Source organism: Chiloscyllium plagiosum, unplaced genomic scaffold (assembly GCF_004010195.1).
Source record: "Chiloscyllium plagiosum isolate BGI_BamShark_2017 unplaced genomic scaffold, ASM401019v2 scaf_15137, whole genome shotgun sequence".
Lineage (NCBI taxonomy): Eukaryota > Metazoa > Chordata > Chondrichthyes > Orectolobiformes > Hemiscylliidae > Chiloscyllium > Chiloscyllium plagiosum.
In genome coordinates this window covers 8,259-25,195 of record NW_025214009.1, presented here as the reverse complement: position 1 = coordinate 25,195, position 16,937 = coordinate 8,259, and the positions used below count along the sequence as shown (strand labels likewise).

At 45.7% G+C, this 16,937-nt stretch overlaps 1 long non-coding RNA gene across 4 annotated transcripts in view; it reads right to left on the bottom strand.

Moving 5' to 3' along the window:
- The window catches only part of LOC122547776, a 28,350-nt gene that overhangs the window by 4,074 nt on the left and 7,339 nt on the right, over positions 1 to 16,937 (bottom strand). For all 4 annotated transcript variants that reach the window (XR_006311085.1, XR_006311086.1, XR_006311084.1 and 1 more), the window contains one exon: positions 434 to 551. This is a non-coding gene — a long non-coding RNA (uncharacterized LOC122547776). The remainder of the gene's footprint in view (positions 1 to 433; positions 552 to 16,937) is intronic.

Sequence of the window (16,937 nt, the reverse complement as noted above, 5' to 3'; positions counted from 1 at the left end):
GACCCCTGAGCCCTGGCAAAAATCCTTGTAAATTTCTTCTGCACTTTTTCCAGTTTAATAACTGAAACCTACATTACATCCATCACATTTCCAGTATCTCCTCATGGCACTGGAACCGACGTGACAACGTCAATGGATTACAAGCCATGATCGATAATTAACTCCTTTCCCACAATCCCGTTTTCATCGTTTGTTCCATGGTGCAGGTATCCTTGTCTCTTTCTGGTTGCATGGTTAATTAAAACCTTGTCCTCATACAAAACAAATCTGTAGCTTAATTGTTCCTGGGAAATGTGCCATGTTTTTTCAGACTTTTAACAACAACTGAACTCTTTCTCCACAGTCACCACACTAACATGGACTTGGCTGTGTCTCAGTAATGTTTCCAGACACACTGACATTTGAAATATTCGCCCACGGACAGAATACACACCTTTGCTTCCACATGAAAAGGCCAATGATATTCAGTTCGGCACGGATCAAGTAACTATCAAAACGGAACGTGAAGTTCAATTTGAATTTCTCATCCACAAGTCCGCCCTTTCAGAACCCTACAACAGAGAAATCAAGTCACCACGGTTAACACAGGATGGAAATTCATAAGACAGTGAGAGTATTAAATTGTCGTTTCTTTGTTCCCCCAAAGCTTTAAATCTCAGTCTCACAATTGTTCTCTTCTGTGAACTGAAATCCAAACCAATCTCCTCACCCCTTTTCCTCCACACCCAGTTCTCACAGACTCTCTCTTCTCTTTGAAATCAGCTTCCTAGCTCCTGCCTGCAGACTAAGAACCAAAAAAAGTTTCCTCCCACAATCCAAATATGCGCAGGTCAGGTGAATCGGCCATGCTAAATTGGCCATAGTGTTAGATGCATTAGTCAGAGGGAAATGAGTCTGGGTGGGTTACTCTTCTGAAGGTTGGTGTGGACTGGTTGGGCCGAAGGGCCTGTTTCCACACTTTAGGAAATCTCATCTAATCAAATCAATGAGTCTGACTTGGAGCCTCCTGGATGTTGGTGAATCCTTCCCCCACCTCCCAGGTTTCCTTCCTGGTCAGAACCAAACTGATTTTTTCCCCCCCTAGTCTGGAACATTTTATTTATTTCCCCCACACAGACCCTCTGATAAGAACCATCCTGCACACACTGGCCAAGTCATATCTGATTGAACTAAGATGAACCAAATTAGAACTTTAATTGCAGGTCCCATCTGTGTGCCTTTCCATAACATTCCTGAATCTTCACACGAGTTCTGATAACTTTCTGCAAAATGCTCCCCCCACTGATAGCCGACCACTTGTCACGATATCATGGCAGGGGCCATTTCCCTGGGTCCTATTCCCAGAGGGAGGAAACTGCGAATGACAGATTAATCCCACACATGCACAGCCTCCCTCCTGGCCCTGACCAGCCCTGCACATACACCAACAATTGGCCAGCACTGCGCCCGTGCACTGATCTCCCCTCCTACAGCACATGCTCCAGATCACACACGAAGCTGGGTGATTGACAGCAGCTGCTGCCCAATAGGGTGGAGGGGGCAGGGCTGGAGATTGTAAACAATGAATGAATGAGGAGGACACTGGAGGATGGACAGGTCAGTGAGGGACAGGATCAGTGCAGGACCAGGAGGGGATCCTGGACAAACTGAGCAATGGGAGAGTCTGACAGGAGAGAAACTACAGGAAGGTTCTGTTTGGAGGCTCAGGCAGGGACAGCTGGGAGACAGTATGGCCTGGTGGCTTGGGCATGTTTTCCAATCAGCCTTTTCAAAGATGCTGTTACTCAACTCTGAGCCCGATCCTCCTGGTTCAGAGGTAAGGACACTACCACCATTTCCTGGTGGGCTAGTGGAAAGAAGGGAAGATTTTCTCAATCTCTCTCACATGGAAACTCCATGAACTCCTCCCACTTACTGTCTATGGTGGGGATAGAGACAAAGCCGATGGGAGCGGGGTTCGGGATATAGGGACAGCCTTTCAAATGAAACTTACCTGTGTGGGTTATGTTAACATGACTCAATACACAGTCACTAACACAAACCTGATGTACTTGAACTTTATCCAGAATATTAACACCCATAACTGGGTGACACAGACCCAATGTACAGAGTTAAGTCCTGGATATTAATAACGGCTGTGCGTATGAGAAATCACGTCTCATGAACTTGAATCAATTTTTTTGAAGTAACAAAGAGGATTCATGAGGGCAAAGCAGTGGAAATGATCTACATGGACTTCAGTAAGGCGTTCAACAAGGTTCCCCATGGGAGACTGGTTAGCAAGGTTGATCTCATGGAATACAGAGAGAACTGGCCATTTGGACACAAAACTGGCTCAAAGGTAGAAGATAGAGGGTGGTGGTGGAAGGTTGCTTTCCAGATTGGAGACCTGTGACCAGTGGGGTGTCACAAAGGATCGGTGCTGGATCTACTAATTTTCATAATTTATATCAATGATTTGGATGTGAATATAGGAAGTATTGTTAGTAAGATAACACCAAAATTGGAGGTGTAGTGGACAGTGAAGAGGATTACCTCCGATTACAATGGGATCTTGATCAGATGGTTGAATGTGCTGAGGACTGGCAGATGGAGTTTAATTTAGATAAATGTGAGGTGCTGCATTTTGGGAAAGCAAATATTAGCAGGATGTATACACTTAATGGTAAGGTCCTCGGGAGTGCTGCTGAACAAAGAGACCTTGGAGTGCAGATTCATAGCTCCTTGAAAGTAGAGTCGCAGGTAGATAGGATAGCGAAGAAGGGGTTTAGTATGCTTTCCTTCATTGGTCAGAGTACTGAGTATCGGAGTTGGGAGGTCATATTGCGGCTGTACAGGACATTGGTTAGGTAACTCTTGGAATATTGCGTGCAATTCTGGTCTCCTTCCTATCAAATAAATATTGTGAAACTTGAAAGTGGGCAGAATAGTATTACAAGCATGTTGCCAGGGTTGGAGGATTTGAGCTACAGGGAGAAGATAAATACATTGTTTTCTCTGGAGTGTCAGATGCTGATGGGTGACCTTATAGAGGTTTATAAAATCAGTAGGGGCATAGATAAGGTAAATATACAAGGTCTTTTCCCTGCGGTGGGGAGGAGGCACGATGAGAGGTGGGAGACAGAGGAGGGAGACCGAGAGGGGAGGGTGACCGTTGTTTTGTAGATCTACAACACAACCCTGTTCCTGTTTTCTCCCCATCCCCTTCAATCCCTCTGAAGGGCTCAGAACAAGTTCACAGTCCCTGGAAAGTAGAGCTTCAGGGTGATCAAGTGCTGAAGGTTGTATTTGGGATGCTGACCTTTATTGGTCTGTGCACTTATCAATAAATGGACCTGGGTTCAATTCCACTGTCCTGGATTCATGTCTGTGGCCACAGACGCGCCTGTCACTGACCCTGACTACTGCATCCCCTGTCACTACAGCTCTGCCATGCTCCTTCCTCCCGTTCTGTGCAGCGGAGCTATCTGTGGTGTCATGTTGCTGATTTCCCCTGAGAGTCCACCCCCCTTATAAAATCCCAATCGGTGCACAATATCTGTTTGAGAAGCGGAGCGATCAGTGGAGAGTCCTGCACTTCCTTCCTGAGCCTCTTACTTGATCTGATGGTCACCCATTCCCTTTCTGCCTGTGTAACCCTCACCTGCAGTATGACTAACTCACTAAACGTGCTGTCCATAACATTCTCAGTATTGCTCCACAGTGAGTTCACTCTCAGCTCCAGGTCTGAAAAGCAGTTTCCCAGTAGTTGCAGATGGGCAGTCTTCCTGCACACATTGCTGTCACGGACACAGGAATTGTCCCTTATTTCCCACATTGTCCAAGAGGAGCACACCACTGGTCTGAGGTCTCCGATCACAATGTATCTCTCTTTTCAGCTAGTTACTCCCATTAGGAGAATTTAAATGAGCTAGCAACCTTCCTTCTCTTCAAAATTTTCCATTATAATCAAAAGCCCCGATCTTTACTTAAGCTGACATTTTATATTTAAAAACTGCTTTTTAAAAAAACTCAGCAGGTATCGCTTACAACTTGGCTGTTCCCATTGAGATATGAATTTCTGAATGGCCTGCACTAAAACTGAAGCTGTAGTTCACATTTTCCTCGTCTCCCCTTGCTCTGTTTACAACCAACTCCAAAACACTCTCATTGAGCCAAGCAGCACCCACAGTGCAGCCCTATCATTTTCATTGTCTGCTCCCACCTACACTGCCCCAGCCTCCAATGCATCTCAATGGGAGCTCAGGAACAGCATCTTATCTCTCAATTCAGCCATTTGTAACCCCAGAGTCAACAAGGACTTCAGCAGTTTCTGAATGAACAGACAGTTGTCAGAACCTGGAACATTCCACCTGAAATGGTGCTGGAATTTGAGTCCATAAGGAATTTTAATGAGAAGTTTGCAGGAATTGAAAATAAAGAGTTTACAGATTAACATCATGAAGTGGGTGATTGGGTCTAAATCTGAAAAAAAAGATACTTGCACACAGACAGAACAGACACAACTTTCACCTTCCACAGTTTAATGTCAATGGTATTCAGATCCTGATGACCCTGCTGACGGTAGAAAATTGCTTTTGAGATCCCTGTCTATCCCTGTCTCAATTAATATCCTATAAAATGAATTGACAAAACAAAACTCACAGTCAGTGCAGGCTGAACAGTAAAGACAAATATTTCTCTTGGTATGTGTTTGATGTGTAAATGCTCCTCTTTCAATCACCCCGCCCCCACCCAGGAAGAGGACATGTCCATGTGGCTCACTGTACCTTGCCCCCAATAAAGATGGCGGCCATAACCCAGGACCTATCACCGCCTGAGGGCCACAGCCATTTTCCCATTTGCTGTAAACGTGGGACCAAGAGTTTCTAATTCAGGCCTAACTACCAGTACAGACTGTATTTAAACCCTCCCAGTCTAAACTTGATCCAACTCCCCTTTCACATTTTCTCCTCCTGCACACACACACGGTCATTCCGGGTCCAGTGACCCTTCCTCAGAACCGATGGCAGCTGGGAAAATTAGAATCCCTAGTGTGGTAACAGGCCATTCGGCCCAACAAGTCCACACACACCCTCTGAAGAGTTTCTCAACCAAACCCATCCCCCGACCCTATTATTCTACATTTCCCCTGACTAATGCATCTAACCTATACATTCCTGAACACTACGGGAAATTTAGCTGGGCCATTTAACCCAACCTGCATATCTTTGGACTGCAGGAGATAGGAGTATAAAGAGTAGATAATAGGTGAGGACAGAGCCCAAAAGAAACGGTAACATTTGGAAAGACAAAGGAGTGGATGACAATCTGGCTGGGAGGATGCATAGCTGTTAATGGAGGGGACAGAAACCTTTGTCTGGCAGCATCTCAGTGGAGGTGCTGGAAATGGCAGCTGATGATCTACGTTCTGCTGCAAAACAAACCCCGAGTTTCCAGTTGCCTGTCACTTTAACACACGAGTCTGTTCCCTGGCCAACATCTCTGTCTCATGCTTACTGCAGTGTTCCAGTGAAGTTTGATGCAAGCTGGCAACACATTCCAGAACACAACAAAACGCCCCGTATTTCAAGGACTGCAATTTCCCTTCCCGTGTGGTCAATAACACTCTCCAGTATATCTCCACCACTTCCCACACCTCTGCCATTGAACCACACCTCTCCAACTGCAACAAGGATAGAACCCCCCAGTCCTCACCTTCCACCTGGATACAACGCATCATCATCCGCCATTTCCACCACCTACAATCAGATCCCACCAGAGATATATTTCCCTCTCCATTCCTTTCAGCATTCGAGAGACCATTCCCTGTGAATTCCTAGTCAGATCCATGCTCTCCACTAACCCACCCACCACTCCCAGCACCTTCACTTGCCACTGAAAGAGGTGTAAAACCTGTGCCCACACCTCCCCCCTCACCTCCGAAGGACCCTTCCACATCCAGCAGAGATTTTCCTGCACATCCAAACACCTCACCTATTATGGCCTTTGCTTTCGATGTGGTCTCCTCTCCACTGGGGAGTCAGGACACCAACTTGCAGAATGTTTCAAGGAACATTTAGAACATAGAACATAGAGACAAAGAGGGCATAAAAATCAAGGCCAATGGCTCTGCAATCTCCTCCCTTGCTTCCCAGAGAATCCTAGGATAAATGCCATCAGGCCCAGGGGACACATGCACCAACCAACCCCACCATCCTGTGGCTGACCACTTCAATTTCCCCACCCACTCCGCCAAGGACATGCAAGTCCTGGGCCACCTCCACCATCAAATCCCAGCCACCCGATGCCTGGAGGAAGAAAACCTCATCTTCCACATTGGGACCCTTTAACCACAGAATCAAGGTTTCCTCATCTCCTCTCCCCTACCTTATCCCAGATCCAACCCTCCAACTTGACACCACCCTCTTGAACTGTCCCACCTGTCCATCTTCCTTTCCAATTATCCACTCCACCCTCTCTCCATTACCCTCCACCTATATCTACCTATTGCCTTCCTAGCTCCCTTCCCACCAACCCCACACATCTCTCTTATTTATCTCTCAGTCTTCTTACTCCCACCCCCCCCCAACAAATTCCTGATGAAAGGAATATGCCCAAAACGTCAATTCTCTTGCTCCTGAGATGCTGCCAGACCTATTGTGCTTTTCCAGCGCCACACGTTAACGCAAGTTGGAAAAACAATACCTCATCTTCTACTTGGCGACCCTGCACCCCTCTAGCCCCAGTATCAAATGCAATAATTTTAGGTCCTGAACTCTCCAATGTCCTAGCGCCCTAGCCTCTTAACCCACGTGCCAGGCCTTGTTATCACATAGCCTACCATTACACATTACTTATGGTTAGCCACTAACAGTCCCCATGAACAGCTATTTACCCTCCCCCAGCCAGATCTTTATGCACTCCTTTGTCCAACAGCTCCCATCTCTTTGGACTCTATCACCACCTATCATTTACTCCTTAACCCCTATCTTCTGCATAAAAACCGACATTTCTTTTCACTAACAATAGTTCTAAGGAAGGGTCGGCAGATCCAAAATGTTAACTCTGATTTCTCTTCACAGATGCTGCCAGACCTGCTGAGCTTTTCCAGTACCTTTTGGTTGTTGTGTGAGATTTACAGCATCCGCAGTTCTTTTGGTTCTAATTTACCAGGAATTTCTAATTGAGGTCTAGCAGCCTAAAACCCTCCCAGTCCACGATAGCTCCATTTCTTCCCCAGACTTTGCAGTCTCTCCACTCCCTTCACACTCACTAGGTCCCCCCTCACCATGACACTGCGCCTGCACAGCTCATGGTCACGTGTTGGCCTGCTGGACCCACCCCAATTCACTCCCATTGGCTGGAGGATCACGCCAATTCTCCTATTGGTCTGAAGCTGCTGTCAATCACCCGGGCCCCATTGTGGCATGAGTGGGCTCCTCCCAAGAGCATCGGATGCTGAGGGGTGACCTCATAGAGCTTTATAAAATCATGAGGAGTATAGATAGGAAAAATAGACAAGGTCTTTTCCCTGGGGTGGGGGAGTCTACAACGAGAGGGTGTAGGTTTAAGGTGAGAGGGGAAAGATTTAAAAGGGACCTAAGAGGCAACTTTTTTCACATTGAGATTGATGCGTGTATGGAATCTTCTGTTCAGGGAAGTGGTGGAGGCTGGTACAATTACACCATTTGGCATCTGGATAGGTATGTGAATAGGAAGGGTGTTGGCAAATGGGACTAGATTAGGTTGGCATGGACCAGTTCGACCAAAGGGTCTAATTCCATGCTGTATGTCTCTATGACTCTGCCCTGGGATGAGCTTCATCATTCACAGTGAATGGGGCAGTAACACAGAGCACAGGGGTTTTGGGCTGTTCAGCCCATTGGGGCTGTACTCTCTCCCTCTGGAGATGGTGCCAGTCTATCCCAACTCACCTCCCATTTGTCGGTAGCCCTCCAAATCCTTACTTTAAAAAGTTACATTCCAAATTTGTTTTGACAATAACTACTGAATCTGCATCCAGCTGTCGGTCAAACTGTTCCAGATGCTCAGAACTTAGTGAGTAAAATAATCTTCACATTTTTAACCTGCATTATTTGCAAGTTACCTGAAGGTAGTTACTAAAAATTGGGACGTTAACAATTTCTCCCTGTCTCTGTAAATTAAATATCCTGGAAACAAATCTGCTCCTGGTCGAAAGCACTGCCTAACCTCAGCTCCAAGGAGAATTATCTGACCTTCTGTTAACTCTCCATAAAAGAGAAACCCATCTTAATTTTAATAGTGCCATAAAGATGTACAGCAGAGAAACAGACCCTTCGATCCAACTTGTTTTTGCCGACCAGATATCCTAAATTAACCTCATCCCATATGCCAGCTCTTGGCCTATATCCTTCTAAACGTTTGCTAATCACATACAACATCTCAAAGGCATAATTGGGTAATTGTACCAGCTTACACACTTCCTCTGGCAGCTCATTCCATACATTTACCATGTTCAGCTGGAAAACAGTGCCCCTTAGATCCCTTTTAAATCTTTTCCCTCACACCTGAAGCCTGTGCCCCCAAGCTTTGGACTCACATATCCTGGGAATAAGACCCTGGGATTTCACCCTATCCATGCCCCTCACAATTGTATCCGATGCTCCAGGGGAAACAGCCCCAGCCTATTCACCCTCTACCTATATAGCTCAAACCCTCAACCCTGGCAACATCTTTGCGGATCTTTTCCAAACCCCTTCAAGTTTCACAATATCATTCCAATAGCGGGGAGAACAGGACTGAAAACAGAATTCCAGAAGTGGCTGAATCAATGTGCTGTGCAGCTGCAAAATGACGTCCCAATTCCACTACTCAATGCACTGACCAGTAAAGGCAAGTACACCAAACACCTTCTTCACTACCCTGCCTATGATTCCACTTTCAAGGAACTATGAACCTGCACTCCAAGGTCTCTTTGTTCAGCAACACTCCCCAGGACCTTCCCATTAAGTGTATAATTCCTGCCCTCATTTGCTTTTCCAAAATGGAGCACCTCACATTTATCTGAAATAAACTCGATCTGATAATCCTCAGCCCATTTGATTGAAGTCCCATTGTACTCTGAGGTAACCGTCTTCGCTGTCCAGTGCGCCTCCAATTTTGATGTTTACTGTAAACCCACTAATTATACCTCATATATTCATATAGAAATCACTGATATAAATGATGAAAAGCAGTGGACCCAGCACCGATCCTTACACCATATTGCTCATCACAGGCCTCCAGTCCGAAAAGCACTACCCTCCGTCTCCAACCTTCCAGCCAATTTGTATCCAAACAGCTGGTTCTCTCCGTATCCCATGGTGTCTAACTTGCTAACCAGTGGAATGGTTATGTGGAACCTTTTTGAATGTCTTTCTGAAGTCCAAGTTAGTGATTTATGTACAAAGCCATGCTGACTATCCCTAATCACTTCTTGCCTTTCCAATTACATATAAACCTGTCCTTCAGAATTCCTTCCAACACCTTGTCTGCCACTAACGTCAGGCTCACCAGTGTATTGTTCCCTGGCCTTTCCACATCACCTTTCTCAAATAATGGCGTCTGTCTTGCAGCACCTCACCTGTGGCTATCGGTGATAGAAATATCTCAGTGAGAGGCATGGCAATCACTTCCCTAACTTCCCACAAAGATTTGGGATACAGCTGATCAGGTCCCACAGATTTACTCAGCTTTATGTATCAGACATCCAGTACAACCTCCTCTGTAATATGGACAGTTGTCAAGTTATCACGATTTATTTCTCCAAAGTCTCGAGCTTCCATATCCTCTTTCAGTAAAAGCTGACATGAAATCCTCGGATAGTATCTTTCCCACCTTCTGTGGTTCCACAGACAGCCTTGTTGATCTTTGAAGGTCCCTATTCTCTGCCTGGTTACTCTTTTGTCCTTAGGTGTGTTGTAGAATTTCTTTGGATTGTCCTTAAACCTCTTTCCCCCCCAAAGCTATCTCATGTAGATCTTTTTGCCTTCCTGTTTTTCCTCAAGTGTACTCCTACTGCCCCTGTACTCCGAGGGATTCAGTCAAACCCAGCTGTCTGTATCTGCCATATCCCTCCTTCATCTTTTTGACCAGACCCTCAATTTCTCTAGACACACAGCATTCTCTACACCTACCAGACTTGGCAAAAACAGGAACATAATGTCTATGTACTCTTGTTATCTCATTTTCACAGGCCTATGGAGGCAATGGCAGATGAGGACATGGAAACAGCCATTCTCAGTAAAGAGGTAGTGTTGGGAAAGAGAACAGCCCAAAAGTACATGGGTCTCCTGGCCGTGATGGAATGCATCCCAGGGGACTAAAAGAGATGGTGAAGGGTCTATTGTCCTTCCTTGCTAGAGGGATGGTTATGCTGCAACTGTACAGGGTGCTGGTGAGGCCACACCCGGAGTACTGTGCGCAGGTTTGATCTCCTTACTTCAGCAAGGATGTACTGACACTGGAGGGGGTGCAGGGGAGGGTCACTAGTTTGAGTCGAGAGTTGAGGGTTGGTGTATGTGGAGAGACTGAATAGACTGGGACTATACTTGTTGGAATTTAGAAGAATGGGAGGTTGTATTGTAAGAAATAAATTAAGAAGGGAATAGATAAGATAGAAGCAGGAAGGTTATTTCCACTGTGCGGCGGGCGGTCAGCCTAGAGAGCATAGCGTCAAAATAAGGGGGTATCTGATTTAGGACAGAGTTGAGGAGGAACTTCTTCAGCTAAAGGGTTATGAATCTGTGGAATTCCCTGCTGAGTGTAGCAGTTGACGTTATCAACTTGAATGTCTTTAAGGCAAAATGTAGATTTGTAAACAGGAAAGGAATTAAGGGTTATGGTGAGAGAGCAGGAAAGTGGAGCTGAGGCCATGAAAAGCTATGGCAGTGCAGGCTTGAGGGGCCAGATGGCCTACTCCTGCTCCTATTCCTTCTGTTCTTATGTTTCCACTTTCCAGCCGACCCTTTACCTGGGGGTTGCAAAGAAATATTGAAAGTTCTTGCCTTGTACCGTCAAAATTCACCTTTGTCCAATTTTGAACACCAACTTTTAGATCTGGTCTATTATTTTCTGCAACTATTTTAAAAGTTGTAGAATCATCGTCAGAGAATCCCAAGTGTGGAAGCAGGCCATTTGGCCCATCACATCCACACTGACCCTTCGATCCCCCTTTCTTACCCCTGTAATGCTGCATTTCCCATGGCCAATCCCCCTAGCCTGCACATCCCTGAACACTGTAGGCAATTTCACATGGCCAATCCACCCAACCTTCACATCCCTAAAAACTATGGGTAATTTCACATGGCCAATCCACCCAACCTGCACACCCCTGAACAATATGGGCAATTCAGCCTGGATTATCCACCCAACCTGCACATCTTTGGACTGTGGGAGGAAACCAGAGCACCCGGACGAAACCCACACAGACAACCTCAATAAGGTGATCATCCTGTTCCTATTTCCCAGTTCCACCCAAGTAAGTTCACTGGGTGAACTCCCATGAATATCCTCCCTAAGCACAACAATAATGTTATCCCTAATCAAAAACAGCATTCCACCTTCTCTCTTATCCCTCTTTCTATCCTTCCTCTTACATCTATTCCCTGGAACATTAAGCTACCTGTCCTGTCCAACCTAAGCCACTATATCCCAGTCCCATGTTCAAAACCATCTGCTTTCCCTGTCAAACCTCTTGCAGTGCAGTGCTATCAAAAGGACAGACTGATGGGCAGACGGGCTGGGATGGCCCGGTTGGTGAGGGATGACGTTCAGCCCTTTGAAAAGGGGGAGACACAGAATCAGGAGATGTAGAGTCAGATTGGAGGGGGGCTAATGTTGTCCCACTTTTCAAGAAAGGTGGGAGAGAGAAAACAAGGAATTATAGACCGGTTAGCCTGATGTCAGTGGTGAAAAAGATGCTGGAGTCAATTATAAAAAATGAAATTACGGCTCATTTGGATAGCAGTAATAGGATTCGTCAGAGTCAGCATGGATTTACAAAAGGGAATATACTGACTTGGATTGAAAATTGGCTGGCTGACAGGTAGCAAAGAGTAGTGATAAACGCTTCCTTTCGGAATGGCAGGCAGTGACTAGTGGGGTACCACAAGGTTCGGTGCTGGGACCGCAGCTGTTTACAATATACATTAATAATATAGATGAACATATTAAAAGTAATATTAGCAAATTTGCTGGGGACACAAAGCTGGGTGGCAGGGTAAAATGTGAGGAGGATGTTATGAGAATACAGGTTAACTTGGATAGGCTAGGTGAGTGGATGGATGCATAGCAGATGCAGTTTAATGTGGATAAATGTGTGGTTATCCACTTTGGAGGCAAGAACAGGAAGGCAGATTACTATTTAAAAGGAGTCAAGTTTGGTAAAGGGGAAGTACAACGAGATCTAGGTGTTCTTGTACATCAGTCAATGAAAGCAAGCTTGCAGGTACAGCAGGTAGTGAAGAAAGCTCACTGCATGCTGGCCCTCATAACAAAAGGAATTGAGTATAGGAGCAAAGAGGTCCTTCTGCAGCTGTACAGGGCCCTGGTAAGACCTTACCTGGAGTATTGTGTGCAGTTTTGGTCTCCACATTTGAGGAAGAGCATTGTGGTTATTGAGAGAGTGTTGGGTAGGTTCACGAGGTCAATTCCCGCAATGGCGAAATGATCATATGTTGAAAGATTGGAGCGACTGAGCTTGTATACACTTCAGTTTAGAAGGCTGAGAGGGGATCTGATTGAAACCTACAAGATTATTAAAGGGTTGGACACTCTGGAGGCGGGAAGCATGTTTCCACAGATGGGTGAGTCCAGAACCAGAGGACACAGTTTAAAAATAAGGGAGAGGCCATTTATAGAACATAGAAGAATACAGCGCAGTACAGGCCCTTCGGCCCTCGATGTTGCGCCGATCCAAGCCCACCTAACCTACACTAGCCCACTATCCTCCATATGCCTATCCAATGCCCGCTTAAATGCCCATAATGAGGGAGAGTCCACCACTGCTACTGGCAGGGCATTCCATGAACTCACGACTCGCTGAGTAAAGAACCTACCCCTGCCTTTCCTCATACGATCTTTCTACCATACCAGGAACATCCTGGTAAACCTCCTCTGCACTCGTTCCAGTGCCTCCACATCCTTCCTATAGTATGGCGACCAAAACTGCACACAATACTCCAGATGCGGCCGCACCAGAGTCTTATACAACTGCAACATGACCTCAGTACTCCGGAACTCATTTCCTCTACCAATAAAAGCCAGTACGCCATATGCCTTCTTTAGAACAGAGTTGAGGAGAAATGTCTTCACCCAGAGAGTAGTGGGCACATGGAATGCACTGCCCCAGAAGGTAGTGGAGGCCAAGTCTCTGGATACTTTCAAGAAAGAGATGGATAGAGCTGTTCAAGATAATGGAATCAAGTGTTACAGAGATAAGGCAGGAACAGGATACTGATTGTGGATGATCAGCCATGATCATAATGAATGGTGGTGCTGGCTCAAAGGGCAGAATGGCCTATTCCTGCACCGATTGTCTATTGTAACTTGTCAGTCCTACCTCATTCTGTGCTTTTCCCTTGCCTGTCTAACTTCTCAACTGTACCCGCTTCAGACTTACCTCCCTTCTCACTATCTCTTTAGGTTTACCCCCACGCCCTCACTGGTTTAATGCCTCCCGAGTAGCACTAGCAAATCTCCCTGCTTGGATATTAGACACCTTCCAATTCAGGTGTAATCCATCCTTCTTATGCACGTCAATTCTACCCCAGCAGATATTCCAATGATCCAAAAATGTGAATCCTTCTCCCCTGTATCAGATCCTTAGCCACAAATTCATCTGCTCTACCCTGCTATTCCTACTCTCACTAGCATGTGGCACCGGGAGTAATCCAGATATTACTACCCACCTGCTTATTACTACAGGCTAATTTGCTATATTCTCTCATCAGGAGTTCATCCTTTTCTCTTATGTCATTGGTACCAATGTACAGCGACCTCCCACTGATCATTCTCCCCTTTCAGAATATTCTGCACCCTCGGAGCCATCCTTCACCCAGGCAGTAGGGAGGCACCAGCCCATTCTGATGTCTCACTGTTAGCGACAGAAACTGCAGTCTGTGCTGCAGACTAGAGAGCCCCCTATCACCATCGATCACGTGGAACCTGATATACCTCACATTACACTAGATCCATTCCACTAGGAACTTGGCTGTCAGTGCAATATTCCCCTGAGAGTGTGACGCCCGACGCTTTCCAAAACAGTATACTTGTTTGAGATGGAAATAACCACAGGAGACTCCTGCACTACTTGCCCTCCGCTCCTCCCTTTCCGAGAGGAAACCCATCTACCTGACTGGATCGGCAGTTTTCCTACCTTTCTGAAACTGCCACCTATCACACCCCCCGGCTCCTGTAAATTCTTCATTATCTTGAACCATCGCTCCATCTGATCCATGAAATCCTACAGGATTTGCATCCTCACTTCCTGCAGACAATCAGGATCATTGAAACTTTCCTTAATCTCCTACATCCAACAGGAAGAGCACATCACTGTACGAATGGCCATCTCTGCACCGTAACAGTCCACAGACCCAGAAAAAGGCTTACAGCTTTACAAAACACTACTCTAGAATACATTAGTACCAATATTTTATATTAAAAAACTTAATCAAAGTATCATAAGATGTGTACTGAAAGAAATAAACGGTCACCCTACTGAATGTTGTAGCTTTACTGAAATAAAACAGACTAAGATTTATCTTTGAAGAGACTGAAACCCACTGAGCTGAGAGTCACAGATGAACAGCACTAAACAGAACCTTCGCTCAAATTTGTCCATGCCGACCAGATATCCGAACCTAATCTTATCCCTCTTGCCAGCACCTGGGCCATATCCCTCTAAGTCTTTCCTATTCATGTCAAGTATCCAAATGCCTTTAAAATGCTATAATTGTCAGCCTCCACCACTTCTTCTGGCAGCTAATTCCATACACCCACCACTCTCTGCATGAAAAAGTTGCTCCTTCATTCCCTTTTATATCTTTCCCCTCTCGCCCTCAACCTATGCTCTCTATTTCTGGGAAAAGACATTGTCTGTTTACCCTATCCATGCTACAAATGATTTTATAAACCTCCATGAAGGTCACTCCTCAGTCTCTGATGCTCCAGGGGAAGAAAGTCCCAGCCTTTTTGCTCTCTTCCTGCAGCTCAAACCCTGGCAATATTCATGTAAATCTTTGTTGAACCCTTTCAAGTTTCACAACATCCTTCCGATTGATGGAGAACAGAATTGCACACAATATTCCAAAAGTGGCCTAACCAATGTCCTGTACATGACCTTCCAACTTCTATACTCAATGCTCTGATCAATAAAGGAATATATTCCAAACACTTTCTTCAATATCCTATCTACTTGCAACTCTACGTTCAAGGAAATATGAACCTGCACTGCAAGATATCTATGTTCATCAACACTATCTAGGAACTTGCTACTAAGTGTATCAGTCCTGTTAAGATTTGCTTTACCAAAATGCAGCACGTCACATTTGTCTGAATTATGGGCGGCACGGTGGCACAGTGGTTAGCACTGCTGCTTCACAGCGCCAGAGACCCGGGTTCAGTTCCCGCCTCAGGCGACTGACTGTGTGGAGTTTGCACGTTCTCCCCGTGTCTGCGTGGGTTTCCTCCGGGTGCTCCGGTTTCCTCCCACAGTCCAAAGATGTGCAGGGTCAGGTGAATTGGCCATACTAAATTGCCCGTAGTGTTAGGTAAGGGGTAAATGTAGGGTTATGGGGTGGGTTTCGCTTCGGCGGGTCGGTGTGGACTTGTTGGGCCGAAGGGCCTGTTTCCACACTGTAATCTAATCTAATCTAATCTAATCTAATCTAATCTAAACTCCATCTGCCACTTCTCACCCATCTGAAAACATCCTGTTGCAATCGGAGGTAACCCTCTTCGCTGTCCACTATACCTCCAATTTTGGTGTCATCTGCAAACTTACTAACTATACCTCCTATGCTCATATCTAAATCATATATATAAACGACGAAAAGTAGTGGACCCAGCACTGATCCTTGCGGCATTCCACTGGTCACATGCCTCCAATCTGAAAAACAACCCTCCACCACCACCCTGCCTTCTACATTTGAGCCAGTTCTGTACCCAAACTGCTAGTTCTCCCTGTATTCCATGAGATCTAACCTTGCTAACCAGTCTTTCATGGAGAACCTTGTCGAGCGCCTGACTGGATTCCATAGATCATGTCCACCTCTCTGCCCTCATCAATCCTCTTTGATACATCTTCAAATCACTCAATCAAGTTTGAGAGACATGATTTCCCACGCACATAGTCATGCTGACTATCACTAATCAGTCCTTGCTTTTCAGAATACACGCGCATCTTGTTCCTCAGGATTCCCTCCAACAACTTGCCCAGCATCAATGTCAGGCTGACCAGTCGATAGTTCCCTGGCTTGTCCTTACCACCTTTCTTAAATAGCGGCACCACGTTAAACAACCTCTAGGTCTTTTGGCATCTCACCTGTGATAATCGAGGATACAAATATCTCCGCAAGAGGCCCAGCAATCACATTCCCAGCTTCCCAGGGTTCTAGGGTACACCTGATCAGGTGCTGGGGATTAACCAAGCTTTACGGGTTACAAGACACCCAGCACGTCCTCCTCTGTAAGATGTCGACATCTATTTCCCCACATTCTATATTGCCCATGTCCTTCTCCACAGTAAACACTGATGCAAAACATTCAGTTAGTATCTCTCCCATCTCCTGCGGCTCCACGCATAGACTACCTTTCAGATCTTTGAGGAGCCCTATTCTCTCTCGAGTTACCCTTTTGTTCTTAATGTATTTATAAACACCCTTGGGATTATTCATAACCCTATTTGCCAAAGCTATCTCATGTCCCCTTTTTGC